This window comes from Rhinatrema bivittatum, chromosome 6 (genome assembly GCF_901001135.1).
Source record: "Rhinatrema bivittatum chromosome 6, aRhiBiv1.1, whole genome shotgun sequence".
Taxonomy (NCBI): Eukaryota; Metazoa; Chordata; class Amphibia; order Gymnophiona; family Rhinatrematidae; genus Rhinatrema; species Rhinatrema bivittatum.
In genome coordinates this window covers 172874147-172888465 of record NC_042620.1, presented here as the reverse complement: position 1 = coordinate 172888465, position 14319 = coordinate 172874147, and the positions used below count along the sequence as shown (strand labels likewise).

General features: G+C 43.9%; 1 protein-coding gene across 1 annotated transcript in view; it reads left to right on the top strand.

Moving 5' to 3' along the window:
* Positions 1-952: 952 nt before the first annotated feature.
* MAP2 (microtubule associated protein 2) overlaps positions 953-14319 on the top strand; it is a 752988-nt gene continuing 739621 nt past the window's right edge. The window contains exon 1 of the mRNA XM_029607915.1: positions 953-1051. The gene's annotated coding sequence lies outside the window, so the exon portion shown is untranslated. The remainder of the gene's footprint in view (positions 1052-14319) is intronic.

Sequence of the window (14319 nt, the reverse complement as noted above, 5' to 3'; positions counted from 1 at the left end):
TGTCAACATTTGATTTTGTCTTGGTCACAGTGCACTATTGTATAATGGAATTTATTCAGTGACTTGATATGCTGATTACTGTAGAGCCAGTAAAGAATACTTATTAAAACAATTCACACCTCTAATTCCATTGTGACTATGAGTGGAATTCTTTTTTTTTATTTGAATGGAATTTAAAATTTGCTAGTTGTAAAATGTTGTTATAATAAAATTAATGATAAAAGTTTTCTATTGTAAACCTTTTTTCTTCTATGCAAAAAGATTGTGGGATGTTAATAAAAATAATACAAAAGTCAGGTTAAGGAAGCCCCAGGGCACATGTTTTTGCTGTCTTCCAGTCACTCTTATTTGTTGTATTAGCATTGTAAAAGAAAATTAGAATCTTTGGAGGCTGCTCTAAGTAGGGTGTACAGCACTTGCTAAACCTACTGCCCTACCTTTTATAAGAACCAACAAAAACATTTTTCTATATATGAGCTTTGTGGATCATACAGATCGTTTCTTCAGATGTGAAAGGACTTATCTGTATTACAGCAAATCAATATTGTACAATATTTGTTGGTATTTTAACCAGTGGTCCGTATAACTAGCATACATCAGTGCCATGTTGTCCTGACAATTAGATCTGATCTTTAAAAAGTTCTGCTTAATGTCATCTGCTGTGTTTGGTGCTGTTTTCTCCAGGCTAACTGCAAGTGCCTTGGAGGCGAGGTTGGACAAACCGGCATCGTTTTGGGGACATGCGTCTAGGGTTGCAGAAATAACGGTAGTGGCCCACGGGTAGGCGTGGCTTTAGAAAGTGAATGGGCGGGGTTTCTTTAAGTGATGCTGACAGGTTAGGACACAGCAAGCGGGGATCCATAAAAGGGGGCGGACTATAAACTGGAATGGGCGGCACCTCAAGGCACGCGGCCGGTCTTTTTTTTTTTTTTTTAAGTGGGCGTGTCTAATCAGGCGCACGAGCCAGGCTGGAGGAGCCGAGGGTCCAGCATCTCTTCCTTAGCTCAGTCTGCTGCAGCGGAGATCGAGAGAGCTGGCGGCTTTGGCATAGGTAACGGGAAGGGATGAACTGCGTCGCTCTACTCGGGAGGAGGGGGGAATCCGTACTTACTGCACCGGCTCCAGTAGCTCTTTTTTTTCCCGCCCGGGAGGAAGGAGCTCTCCCTGGCTGTGCGGTACCGTCTTTACTTGGACTTATTGCGGGCTGTTGGGTTGTCTCGCTGTGTTAGTCATGCAGTTTGCTGCCGAGGTAATTGTTGTTACAGGGTTTTAAAGTCTTGTCTGGTAACGGCATGGATCACTTTATCATAATAGTATGCACTGGTTCTTTTTTTTTCTAGCTGAGGCACCTGCTTCAGCTATCGCGTGGAGGGGTGTGGAGACAAAAAACAAAACAAAACACACAGGGATTGAGAAGGCTAGAACGAAAAAGGATGGGAAGAAGGGAAAGAAGGAAACTGGAAAGGCACGGATTTGGACACAGACAGATTCATTAGAGTCCTTGCTGATTTTGAAAGTTCTTTACATATTTCACGTTATTCCAATGAATAGTTTTTAATATTCCTACCAGTGGAGGATATAAGGAAGGATCAGTAAACAATACACATGTGCCCTTTTCTATCCATCTGTAGAGGGAGGGAAGAGAATATCTTTTGTAGGTAATGTTCTTCCGCCCACTTTTTCAGCATCAGCTGGGGTAGTTAAGTAAGTAGAAATAAACAATGAGGCACAATTACCGCTGCTACCGACAAGCTGCCAGCAAGATCCTGTCTGAGGAGAATTAAGTCTCAGCTATTCATCTGCAGGGTCCTTGCTAGGGCAAGAACTAAAAAACTCTCTGTATAACTTTCACTTTATTTTCTTTTTCTTGTCTTCTCATCTTTTTTCCCCATGCTTCCTTCCCCTTTCTCTCTTGATCTCTGTTCCTTTATTCGTTTCTTTTCCTTCTTCTCTTTTCTACCCATTTGATTTTTATTTCATCACCCTCTTTCCCCTTCTCCACTTTTCCATCTGTGTTGAGTCCCTCCATCTGTCTTCCTCCACTCCTCTCTGAGCCTTTCTAGGAAAGTGATTTATGGGTTGATTTTTATCTCCGTATTGACAGGAAACAAATGGATACTCCAGTGATGCAGACAGAAATCACCAGCGGTTGGTATCAGGACAGATAAACCATGGTTAGACTGCAAATAGCACTATTGGCAGGAATTGACATCTTTTTCAGGCGTAATCCTTATATCCTCCTGTTTATTGTACAGAGTATGACTAGGTTGCATAGAGCTAGATAAAATAGAATAAACGGAGGTGATTGTCTCTTGCTCTGAAGGCAACTTTTCCAAAAGGATATAGACAGAGTGGAGGCAGTTCTGAGAAGGGCTGTCAAAGTGGTGCAGCGTTTTCACCATAAACCTTATGTCTGGGGAGACACTGAGACCTTAAAAATGTTCAGGAGCAGTGTAAGCAGTTCATTCACTCCCACCCCCCTCAGTTTATTATTGGTGGCAGCTCCAGCACAGCACTCCCTCCCACCGGTGGCAGTGGCTCCTGCCCGATGCTCCTGTCTTTCAGGCCGATTCAGAAAAACGTGTGGGAGAGTGGGCGAGCGCCCGCTCTCCCGGCGCGCGCACAGGCCACTCTCCTGGGCGCGCAATTCAGGAGCGTGGCCTATGCAAATTAGAGCCCACGGTAAAAGGAGGTGCTAGAGACACTAGCGCGTCCCTAGCGCCTCCTTTTTGACAGGAGCGGCTGCTGTCAGCGGGTTTGACAGCCGATGCTCAATTTTGCTGGCATCGGTTCTCAAACCCGTTGACAGCCACAGGTTCGGAAAACGGACGCCGGCATAATTGAGTGTCCGTCTTGCGGGCCGCGGGCCAATTTTTAATTATTTTTTTAAATTTAAATTTTTTTTTTACTTTTGGGGCTTCCGACTTAATATCGCCATGATATTAAGTTGGAGGGTGCACAGAAAAGCAGTTTTTACTGCTTTTCTGTGCACTTCCCTGGCGCTGACAGAAATTAACGCCTACCTTTTGGGTAGGCGCTAATTTCTGAAAGTAAAATGTACTGGAATTTAAGAAAGCCTGAGATAAGATCAGAGGATCTTTAGTGGCAGGAAAGCAAGGGTAAATAAAGCCAAAGATCAAATAAATTCTGCAAGAAAAAGGAAAACTGGCAGATTAGATGGACCTTGTACTCTTAATCTGCTGTCATGTTCTTTGTTTCTGTTAATTCAAGGACTGAGCCTTCCTAAGTAGAGCTTGTGTGGGTAGTGTGCTGGGGCACAAGGAGGGAGAGGATTTTATATGTTGTATGCTCTCAGTTAAGTCAGGATTGGCGAAGAGATGCTGTATACATTGTATAGTACAGTGTTACAAATGCAGTATATGACAACATAAGGCAGTATGTGTATATATACACATACTGCCTTTGTAAAGCTCTCAGAAGGTGTATTTGCTTGGTGAAAGGATGCAGTTTGGAGTACTTTTTCTGACTGTCAAATATAACCAGGTATCAAAGCCGAGCAATTAGGGGGCAGGACAAAAGGCGCCACTCACTGAGAGAGGGGTGGGGTTTCTTGACATTTGTGAATACTAAACTATTGAAATGATTAGCTGGGAACTATGGGGAAATAGAGAAACTGCAGGCTAGAAGTAGAGGCTTCCAGCTGCAGCAAGACAGGAGAACAAAGAGGTTTTTTGTGAGCAGAAGGAAGCAAGGAAAGCAGGCAAAAGAGTACCTGTGGTACAGACAGCTTGTACAAGCTAGGAGCAACACCGGGCCCGCCTAGCCGTCTGCCATCCCCTGCATGTGCATTTCTTTGTGGATCAGGGTTTCCACAGACAATGATGGAAGCAGGTTCCAAAATGAAACATTCATTCTGAATTATTTTGATCCCTTACCTGGGGCTGTCATGGATTCTCTCATCAGGTGGTGAACTCATTCTTGCTGTTCAGCAGTGTGAGATTGACTTGGTTTGTTTTTTGTCCTGAGTTTGGAGACACAGAGATACACTCTGGGGGGTGAATTTTCAAAGGCATTATATGCATAAAATTAGCATATGCATGCACACACAGCGTGTACTCATGTACATGCTGTTTAATAAACATAACCAAAGGCACACGTATTTTCAGTTTTGCATGCACATTTACCTGCACAAAAAAAGGGGGCGGGTTGGGGAATTCCAGGGCTGGGCTAATAGTTATGCATGTAAGTTGTTTTATGAGACTCACAAGAGTACATTTGGCAACTTATTCGCGCAGTTTTACACCTGCCAATTATCCTGTGCAGTTGATATCGGACTCGTCGCTTGTTTGCTATTGGTTGGTTGGGAGTGTCTGGGTGAACTGGGGGGAGTTAAGGGTGAAGAGCCAGGAGGTTCTGAATGACCTAGAGAAGGACTGGGTGAACTGGTGGTGGGCAAACAAGTGACTTCAATTATGCATGTATGCTTTAAAATATACCGACTTCCGTTTGTAAATCAGGGTTTTACTCAAGCAAGTTATTCTTTAATTTCTGCACGTAAAATATACGCCTATGTTGAGAGGCATGCATGTGCGTATATTATAATCCGCGAGGTTATAAAATACAGTAGGAGATCTCTGCGCAGCCATACTCGCACACATAGGGGCTGCGCGGAGTGGCTTGAAAGTTATCTTCTCTGTGTGCTGGTTGCGTGTAGCATTGTCTTTCATGAGCAGCTTTTCGAAACTACTAAGTTGGAGTACAGTGTGTTTAAGCAAAGCTGGGATGCTCCCTCAGCAGTATGGTAATGGAAGCCAGTTTTTCAGGTTTAATCTCCTCATTCGTGCTGCATTTTGCTTGGGATGTTATGCTTTGTCAAGCACACAAATTATCACATGTAGAATTATTTGCACTCTGTGTTTATTTTTAATTTGGCAATTGCCTTTCCTCGCTTGGTACAGTATTGGTTTATTTGGGAAACATTTCCTTTTTCTTCAGTGTTTTTTCCAGGCACCTGCCAATCAGTGGTCAGTATTTTGTTTTGTTTTTTTGCTTCATACACAGTTGGAAAGCAATCCATGTGACAACGTATTCGTTTTTGGTTCTCTTTTTTTTTTTTAAGCAAAAATCATTTAACATGTTCAGCAAAGAAATTGAATTAGATTAAAGTTGAGAAAATGCATTTTTAGCTAACGGATATGATGCTTCATTGCATTAGCATTTCCCCCCTCCCCCTCCCCACCCGGACTCTTTTATTCCTGCTACAGCACCTGTGCCAGTTTAGACTTGTGCTTGTGTGTCTAGACTACTGATCTCAGAGTAACTGGGGCTAGGAGGAGCCTCAGCTGCAGGGCTTGCCCTTCTGCAGCATGTCCTCCTCCTCCTCCTCCTCCTCCTCCCCTCCGTTGCTCCTTGAGCCTTAGATGCTGCTGAGACACAAGGTGCTGAGAGGGCATTACCCATTCAGTGTTTTGAAAACTGTTGTATTGTATTAATGTTACTGCATACGTCTCCGCAGGAGGTGTTCCAGCAGAAAAACGTCTGGCGCTTCCCTTGAAGCTGTGGCAACGGCTGTGCAGCTGCGCAGGGCACATATTACTATTGTAGGACTACTACAGTCAGCCATGGGTCCCAGTACAAGATAATTTTGTGGGTCCCCTGTTTTTTTTTTTTTTTTTAATCCCTCCCTGAAAGCAGCACACAGTCCTTTTTTTTTTTTTTTTTCTTTTATGCCTCTTCTACCTCTCCTTGTCTCCTCCCTCAATCTCAATTTCCTCTACAATCCACTCTCTCTCCCCTTACCTCCATCCCCAAGAGCACAGCACTCCCTCAGATGCCCCCCCTTCCTAATAGCTCCCTCCCCTCCCTCCTTTCCCAGCAGCAGACCCATCCTCACCGCAGCTGTGCCACCCCCTCCTGTTCTGCTATCAGGTTATCACGCACACAGCGCTGGTTTTCAGATGCTGAGCGCCTCCTCTCTCATGTGGGGCTAGGGCTAAGAATCATCTCCTTCTCTGCCACAAGGATTGGGATCCTCTACCCTCTTTTTATCATCTTTGCGAGAACCATCACCACCACCACCTCTTCTACCATACAGGCCTGAAGCTGCCACCTCCCTCACCTCCCACCTGCTTTCTGTTTGGAGGGAAAGCATCCGGCAGGAAAGCAGAGGTGGGAGGGGGCTGGGTGGGCAGCTTCCGGATAGGAAGGCTGAACTGTCTTTCCCACTGCCTTCTGCTGCCGGCCTGGGCAAGGAAGCAACTGTGGTTGCCCTGATTAATTATCTTTTAAAAGGCTTTGGTGCATTTATACCAGCTATTGCTCTGCCACTGCTTGGAGTCACTTTATAAATAGGTAAACAGGGAACGGTTATTTACTCTTTCAAACAGGACTAAGACTAGGGGACACTCCATGAAATTAGCAGGTTTAAAACAAATTTGAGAATGTATATTTTTTTCACTCATGGCATAATTCAGCTGTGAAATTTGTTACCAACGCATGTGGTCTTGGTCTCCAGCATAGCTGGGATTATAAGGGATTTGGACAGATTCCTGGAGGTAAAGTCCATAAACAATTATTAGGTAGGTAGACTTGGGAAAGCCACTGGGAGTGAGCAACAAGGAACTGATCTACTTTTTGGGATCTAGTGGGAGCTACCTAATGACCTGGATTGGCCATGGTTGGAGACAGGATGCTGGGCTCGATGGACCTGTGCTCTGACCCAGCATGCCACTTATTTTTCGTCCTGATGTTCATCAAGCTGTCCCTTCATTTCGTGCATATCGACCAGCATCTTTACTGAATAGCATCCCATGTGTTTTTTGCTCCTCCAAATGACCCGTGTTAGTATTTCATCACTGCTGCCGAGTTATTTCCATTTGTGGAAGAAGATTTTGGGCCATGCCTGGATTTCTAATCTTACATCAAAATGCATGCTGGTATTTGTTCTTCTGCTTCCTCCATTTGAAATCAGTATTACATGAAGCAGGAAAGAGTGTCCCAAAGTCAGGACTGACTTAATCTGCCTCCAGAAATTGAGTCTTTTGGTGGCTCCGGGGGCCTGTGTCAACATTAATGCAGATGCTAACCCTCTGTTAGCCACATGCATTAATTAACTTGCTATTTACAAAAGCCCCCAGTGCTGGACAAATTGTGCTGCTTAGCTAATATGCCCTGTGTAGAATGTTAATGCACCAGCATAAGCTAATTAGGTTCACAGCATGCAGATGACCACCCTGACCAGAAGTTGAATTTAAAGTGCCAGCAAGCTAGCAGTTTTACTAATGTGGGAAAGTCATTCCTAGGTCTTCCCCTAAAGTACCTGTGGAAAAAAAAAGTTGCCCACCTCCCTCCAGCCAATGGTCACAAAGGTCACTGCGGAAAACGGGAGCTCAGTGTTGAGCGCCAGCGTCCCTAATACGCACCCAGCACCTCTCCTGGGCCCGAGATTGAATATTTAAATGAGGGGTCGCACTGCCAAATGTGCGCCCTGTAGCACCTCCTTGGCAGCGGGTGCCCAGGAGAGGTGGCTGTCAGCAGGTTAGGAAAACGGACGCTCAATTTTACGAGTGACCCTTTTACTAACCTGTGCACAGCCACAGGCATTTTTTTTTTAAACCTTTTTGGTTCCTTCAACTTAATATCGCCATGATATCAAGTCGGAGGAAGTACAGAGAAGCAGTATTTTCTGCTTTTCTGTACGCTTTCTTGGGCTCCTCAGAAATTAACGCCTGCTGTGGGCAAAAGTTAATTTCCGAGTGTAAAAATATGCCAGTTGGGTGCACATTTTTTGGGATCTGGGGAGAATAGCTAATAGCCTCATCAACATGCATTTGCATGTGATGAGCGCTATTAGTTTCGCGGGGGGGGGGGGGGGGGGTGTTGCGTTTTGGAAGCCTTAATCCCCTTATAGCATAACGGGTTGTGGACGCGTCTCCAACCATGGGTTAAACAGTGTGCTCGGCTGAGTGCACTGTATTGCATCAGCCCCAAAATACACTCTCACTCTGATCTTCCAAAAAACCTCGTGCCTCTGCCAGCCAGTTCTCTCCCTCACTGTGCAGACTGCCATAAAAACCAAACCTTCCACCATCCCCTGTGCCTCCCCCCTGCCCTCCCCACAGCCAAAGGGTTCTAGTGCTGTCCAGCAGGAGGCGAGACAGCCTTACCTCCTACCACTCCGGCATCCAGCTCTAGCCCTGCCTACTGTAAGTCTTGTAGGAAGGACCAGAGCACTGCTGGATGCCGGGCTGGTAGGAGGTAAGGCTGTCAGCTTCTGGGGGTCAGCATTAGGAACCTTTGGGGATCATTGGAGTGGGCTCTTTTTGGGGGCTGGAGGAGGCTCTTTTGTTTGTTTTTGGAGGGCTGATTTATTTTGCTGTGGGTGGATGGGAGGGGGTTGAGGGATGGGGGGGGGGAAATCATTTTACTTCATCTGGTGGGTGTGAATGGGATTGAGGTTGGAGGATCTTTATTTGCATTGGGAAGGGGTTCATGTGATTTGGATCAGGCAGATTGTGGGGGGGGGGGGGGGGGGTTTAATAGTTTTGATCGAGCAGATGGGAGGGAGGTTTGCTTACTTTTCTTTTATACCACAGGGATCTGTGTTCTAATTTTAGTGCAATGTTTCGGGCTCTGTTGACAGCTCATTTTTCATAGTGCTGTTTTAATATGCATAGCATTTGTTTTCTACTTCAGTAGTAAACCTAGTGATTAGTTCCCTTCCTAAAATGGGTGCACAAACTGGCTGACTTGGTGGCAGTGCAGCAAAATGCGATGTAATGGGTCCCTGGTTCCATTCTCAGGGAGGCTCTTCTGTATCCTCAGTCAGCCAAGGCTGGGGGGTGCCACAGAGACAGCATTCACAGCCCCTTGCGGGAGGGAGTTGTAGTCGTCAATAAAAGGCAATATCTGATGCCCAGATTCAGAGCACATGAGACAGTTTCTTAAAGGAGCCACGGCGCCTGGCTCCCAGCCTCGGGACTGCTGCTATAGTGACCATTGAGAGGATGAGCCTATTAAAATAAGGGGAAAATAAAATCCCCCCAGTAGTTGTAACTGGAGGTTCATGACGCAGAATCCCAGCACTTGTTCTGACTGAGCTCAGATTTTTAGCATGAAGTTGGTTTTTTTTTTACTGCGCTTTTATTACATTGGCCCTTCTGTTGCATGGGCAATTTCCACCAAGTTCTTTTGAGACTGTGGGCGAGCTCCAGGGTGTGCCAACATGTTGCAAAGCCACAAGCATCTCAGCCATGGTATCACTGTGGTATTAAAATATTGTAATATTTTATCTTTGGTATGAGACTAAAACTGTCTAAGTTACCCACAGCCATGGCAAAGTTGACCTAGTCCTTACCCGCTCTCCGTGCTTGCTCCCCTGAGCTGCAGCCTTACAATTCGGGTTGGGGATCCTCTGACCCTAACTACAGGTCTTGGGCTTCAGAACCAGTTTCTGCCGCTGGTGGGGAGCAGCTTGCCCAGTTAAGGGCCAGGATCTGTAAGGACTGCTTCCTGTGGGTATGCGATGGGAGAATCTCCTGTTGAACAGAGATCATGCATTTGTTACTAGGACAATTGATTTCTCGCTTCCCTCTGTAACCTGACAGCCATTGCAGATTAGGAAGATTTAGCAAGCATCAATGAGAGAATTTTTGTACGCTCTTTCTTAAAATATGTAAAACTGTCTGAACACTGTTATACTTCTCTAAAATGTGGAGACATCTTATTGCCTTGCTGTGAACCCCACCTCCACCAGAGAAGGCATAGAATTTATTCATTCCACAAATGTAAGTTGAACAGGGTCCCTGCAGGCTAATAATATTGTCTCGAATAGCTGCCTCCGCAGAAGAAGTGTCAGTTTTGCAGTTTTACTTTCTGAACGTGAAAAAACTCTGTGGGGGATTTCAGCAGGCAGTGAAAGCCAGGATAGGAAAGTTTTCTGGCAGGCTTGCTTATACAATTTTGTAATTTATATTATTTATTTATTAGAATTTTATATTCCGTTTTTCAGCATTTCAGAGCGGATTACATTCAGGTACTGCAGGTATTTCCCTATCCTCAGAGGGTTCACAATCTAAGTCTGTACCTGAGGCAATGGAGGGTAAAGTGACTTGTCCAAGGTCACAAGGAGTGACAGTGGGATTTGAACCCTGGCTTCCCTGGTTTATCATTTTTGTCACCCTCCTCTGTACCTTTTCTAGATCTGATAGCTTTTTGAGATAGGGCAAAACAGCATATTCTGTAAAACAACAAAACCAAAAACTGCATGCTAATGAACCCAAGGGATAAAAATAAGATAACAATGTTCTTTAGAGATGAGGAAAAGATGAAAAACTAAATACCTACAGTACCTGAATGTTATCCACTTTGAAGTGACTGAAAGATGGAATATAAACCAACTAAATAAATACATAAAGGGAGGTCTAGTTAAAAATAAAAGGAGAAATTGGCATTTGTGAAAACCAGAGTGGGCAGAAATCTTAAGTAAATCCATTTTGCTTGGTCCATCAGGCCTAGCATCCTGTCTCTGACCGTGGCCAACCCAGGTTGCAAGTACTTGGCAGATTCCATAAAGTACATCTATTTCCTGTTACTCCCAGGAATAGAGCTTTCCCAAGTCTATATGGATCGTAATGTTATAGAGTTTTCATCTAAGACCTTGTCCAAACCTTTTTTTTCAAACCCGCTATGTTGCTTGCCTTGATCACATCCTCTAGCAACAGATGCCACTGCTTATGCTCTGAGTGAAAAAAGTACTTTCTGCTATTTATTTTGTATGTGCTGGTTGATAATTTTAGTATTTTTTGAAAGGGTAAATAACTATCGTTTATTTACCTTTCTACCCCACTCATGATTTTATAAACTCCTATCATGTCCCCCCTCAGCTGTCTCTTTTCTAAGTTGAAGAGCCCTAGCCTACGCGGTCTGTTGTCATAGGAAAGTCATTCCATCTCCTTTATCATTTTTGTCACCCTCCTCTACATCTTTTCTACATCTACTCTCTTTTTGTTTTTTAAGATAGGACAATCAGAACTGCACACACTACTCAAGGTATGGTTGCACTATGGCTCGATACAGGGGCCTAGCCTCAAGTTGGCCCACTACAGTCTTATAGCTGTCATTAATACACAGTTTTCCCCAAATGTATGGTAAACTTCTACCTTGGAATCTCCTGAGCAGGTATGAAGTCCGGATTTACTATTCTCTTTGAACCTACATATTTTTCTCTGAAAATGTGATTGGACAAATGGAGATGACAACATCCTATTCTGAGAGACTGGTTGGCATTAATCTGTAGAGGACCTCTTCTTTTGCTCCATATGAACTGTTTGTTCCAAGAAACAAAAGCCCAAAGGAGCTCATAATGACTCATTGGGTCAATTCTTACACCTCCTGACCAGTTAAGGAACTGCGGGCTGGATTTCAGCAAGCAGTGTTAATGTACACTTTAATTTTTTTTTAACTCCCGATGCAGCAAATTAATGATATGCTAATGCATCGGGAGTTAAAAAGTATGTAGACCGAGTTAAAATGTGCATTCAGCACAGGCAGAACACACATTTAAACTCTGGTTGAAAGGAGGTGGAAGAACTGGGGGAAAAAGAGACCATGTTGAGAATAAAAAAGAAACAAAAAGCCAGATAAATTGTACTTACCCAGTCATGGTCAGCTGCCGCCACTTTGCTGGATAATACGGACTTATCCGGCTAACTGGCGATGTCTAACCACGGTCAGATAACTGGATAAGTATTGACATCCAGCTAAGTGCCGACATAGCAGCGCTGGAAAGTTAACTCCATCTCTGACCAGGAGTTAAGTTTCCAGAGCTCAGAAAATCTGGGTTAGGCCGGCATACTTTTCTGTTTTGGGGAGTACTCCTTAATGCCCTCATTTGCATGGGATTTCCATACGAGGGCGCTAAGCACTAGAGATGTGAATCGGAACTGAAATCCGACCCGATTCTGGTTCCGATTCACATCTCTACTAAGCACTACTCACATTTTTCAAACACAGGTTTTTTGAGCGTGAAATTCCTTGTTGCCTTGGCAGTTAGGCTTACCTCACAAAATGTGCTTTTAAATGACAGTTAAACGGTTTGGTGGGCTGAGCACATCTTTCTGCATTGGCCTGCATGGCAGTTAAAGCAATCCCTTTCCTTTTCTTTGTCCCATTTGAGAAAACGTGCTAATATGTAAGGGGCTGCTTTACTTGATTTCAATGTCCTTTTGATTGCCTGCGTGGAAGGCAAGCTGCATGTAAATCAAATCTGGGCGACTTCATTTTTCACATGGGTATATGTGACTATTATCAGACATTTGAGGGCACTGTTACCTAGAGGCTCAGGGCTTTCTCTGTGATATAGTTTTTATCAGTACAATTCATTTTTGGCGCTGTAACAAGAGTACCGTAAAGAAATATTGATTCCAGACTTAAAGCAGACGGTCAGCGGCTTGGGCTGTGTAAGTGAGTGGTGCCTCTTAATAGTGTTCTGTGTGTGCACCGTCAACAGCTGAAGAGTGACGCCTGTATCATAACTTTTACTATGCAGTCTTTCATACAATTATTATCAATAGAACTGATGCTGCTAATTCCATCTTTTCCTGATCACAGATTTGTCAACTTCAACCATGTTTATTGTAATAAATACATTTCCTGATCCCTCCTATTTGTCTTGTCTGTGTGTCTTGACTAGATGGTAGGCTCCACAGAGAAGGTTATAGAAATGTTAAATAGCAATGTAAATGCCCCTCATGGAAGTTTCTCATTACCACCACTCACTGTGGGCATTGGAAAGCATCAGATATTTTAACTGACTGACACACCGTCGTCTGTATTTCGGTACAGCGTCAGTACAGGTGGAAGAAGGGCAGTTGAATTGTTTTCCCTTAGACTGTAGATGTACTATAACAGGTATAGCTGCTTGTGCGTTTTTATTTTAACATTTTTGATTTGAATGTTTTTATTAGCATCACTTAGGCCTTTTGTGTTAAGTGATCAATACATTTGAATAAATGTAAATTTGAGGCCATTTCTGTGAACAGGTTTAGCTGCTCAGAAAAGTCAAACTTGCCTGTAGTGGCATTCTTAAGCAGTAAAACACTCTGGCAGCACCGCTAACAACTTTACTTGAGGCATCCATGCTGTATGACGTGGTACATCAGGGGTCAAGCTTTCAGCCTCGCCACAGCTTCTAAATCTGCAGATGCTTTTTGGTCAGGGGGCTAGAACTCACTTTGCCTGTGCTATAAACAGCTACCAAACCATAGGGCAAGGGCTTCTACTGACTGCATTTTCGTCTTTGCATCTTACATTGACTTTCAGGCATTGACAAGCTTATGCAAATAGGTCCAACCTTGAGGAAGCAAACTCTTGCTTTGGTAGATTTTAGGCAGGCTCTGGACAATGATAGGAAAAGGGTGACAAGGACAAGTAAAGGACTTGGAAGGAGGAGCAAACTGGTGTTGGGTTGCATAAGAACATAAAAATATGCCATACTGGGTCAGACCAAGGGTCCATCAAGCCCAGCATCCTGTTTCCAACAGTGGCCAATCCAGGATACAAGTATCTGGCAAGTACCCAAAAACTAAGTCTATCCCATGTTACCGTTGCTAGTAATAGCGGTGGGTATTATCTAAGTCAACTTAATTAATAGCAGGTAATGGACTTCTCCTCCAATAACTTATCCAATCCTTTTTTAAACACAGCTATACTAACTGCACTAACCACATCCTCTGGCAACAAATTCCAGAGTTTAATAGTGCGCTGAGTAAAAAAGAACTTTCTCCGATTAGTTTTAAATGTGCCACATGCTAACTTCATGGAGTGCCCCCTAGTCTTTCTATTATCTGAAAGAGTACATAACCGATTCACATCTACCCGTTCTAGAACTCTCATGATTTTAAACACCTCTATCATATCCCCCCTCAGCCGTCTCTTCTCCAAGCTGAAAAGTCCTAACCTCGTTAGTCTTTCCTCATAGGGGAGCTGTTCCATTCCCCTTATCATTTTGGTAGCCCTTCTCTGTACCTTCTCCATCACAATTATATCTTTTTTTGAGATGCGGCAACCAGAATTGTACACAATATTCAAGGTGCGGTCTCACCATGGAGCGATACAGAGGCATTATGATATTTTCCGTTTTATTCACCATTCCCTTTCTAATAATTCCCAACGTTCTGTTTGCTTTTTTGACTGCCGCAGCACACTGAACCAACGATTTCAATGCGTTATCCACTATGACGCCTAGATCTTTCTTGGGTACTAGCACCTAATATGGAACCTAACATTGTGTAACTATAGCATGGGTTATTTTTCCCTATATGTATCACCTTGCAATTGTCCACATTAAATTTCATCTGC